A 1,883-nucleotide genomic window follows, 5' to 3' on the forward strand; every position below is an offset into this window, starting at 1 on the left:
CTTGAGAAGCTGGATACCTTCAAGCCCTGACAATCTACACCCCAGGGTACTCAAGGCGCTGGCGAGCATCACAGCCCAGCCTCTGGCACTGTTCTTTGAAAACTCCTGGCGCTCTGGTGTAGTGCCCAAAGACTGGAAGAATGTGATGCCTATCTTTAAGAAAGGGAGGAAAGTGCATCCAGGAAACTATAGGCCTATCAGCTTGACCTCTATCCCGGGGAAGATCTTAGAAAAGTTTATGAAAGAGGCCATCCTTAATGGACTGGCCGATGCCAACATTCTAAGGGATAGCCAGTATAGGTTTCTTGCAGGTAGGTCGTGCTTGACCAATCTCATTTCCTTCTACGACCAGGTGACCTATCACCTGGACAAGGGAGAAGAGATTGATGTCATATATTTTGACTTCAAAAAAGCCTTCAATCTGGTATCCCATGATCGCCTTTTGGTGAAACTGGCCAGTTGTGGCCTTGGCTACACCACGGAAATTGACTCCGTGGTCGGACCCAGAGGGTAGTAACTGATGGAAGTCAATCATCATGGTGTCCTGTGACCAGTGGGGTCCCCCAAGGCTCTGTTCTTGGACCCATATTGTTCAACTTCTTCATTAATGATGTAGACATTGGAATCAGGAGTGGACTGGCCAAGTTCGCCAATGACACCAAACTTTGGGGCAAAGCATCCACACCAGAAGGCAGGCAGGCTCAGCAAATGGGCGGATGAGAACCTGATGGTGTTTAGCACCAAAAAATGCAAGGTTCTCCACCTTGGGAAGAAAAACCTGCAGCGTCCTTATAGGCTTAGCAGTGCTACGCTGGCCAGCACTACGGAAGAAAGAGACTGGGGGGTCATCATTGACCACAAGATGAACATGAGCCTGCAGTGCGATGCTGCAGCTAATAAAGCGACCAAAACGCTGGCTTGCATCCATAGATGCTTTTCAAGCAAATCCTGGGACGTCATTCTCCCCTTGTACTCGGCCTTGGTGAGGCCGCAGCTGGAGTACTGCGTCCAGTTTTGGGCTCCACAATTGAAAAAGGATGTGGAGAAGCTTGAGAGAGTCCAGAGAAGAGCCATGTGCATGATCAGAGGTCAGGAAAACAGACCTTACCATGGGGCTCTTTAGCCTGGAAAAGCACAGGCTCAGGGGTGATCTGATGGCCACCTATAAGTTTATCAGGGGTGACCACCAGGATCTGGGGGAATGTTTGTTCACCAGAGTGCCCCAAGGGATGACGAGGTTGAACAGTGATAAACTACTACAAGACCATTTCAGGCTGGACATAAGGAAGAATTTCTTTACTGTCCAAGCCCCCAAGGTCTGGAACAGCCTGCCATAGGAGGTGGTTCAAGCACCTACTTTGAACACCTTCAAGAGCAAATTGGATGCTTATCTTGCTGGGATCCTATAACCCCAGCTGACTTCCTGCCCTTTGGGTGGGGAGCTGGACTCGATGATCTTCTGAGGTCCCTTCCAGCCCTAATGTCTACGAAATCTATGAAATCGTTGTCAGATTTCTGCATATGGCTCAGCATGTGTAGCAAAGGCAGTTTTACTGAGAGTTTGAATATATGACAGCGGAGATTTTTATTAGTTTTGCAGGAATGTTTAGATGCATCATCCATGTTACGCTGTGTATTACCTTCCCATACCAAAAGCTTGGGTAAGTAGTCTCTTGTCTACTCTGGGGACCATTGGCAGACGTTGCAGTTATTTCTAATTCTCACACTGAAGAAGAAGACTGTGAATTCCATAAACATCTGCATAGCTAGGCCAGGGATAAAAATCCGTTAAGATTTTTAATTTTTATGTAGTTATCAGATATGTTAAGAACACTTAAAATCATCATCTGCTGCTGAAGGTACCTGCAAGTTAAGTTATATGT

Source organism: Crocodylus porosus, unplaced genomic scaffold, assembly GCF_001723895.1.
Source record: "Crocodylus porosus isolate Cpor-Errol unplaced genomic scaffold, CroPor_comp1, whole genome shotgun sequence".
NCBI lineage: Eukaryota > Metazoa > Chordata > Crocodylia > Crocodylidae > Crocodylus > Crocodylus porosus.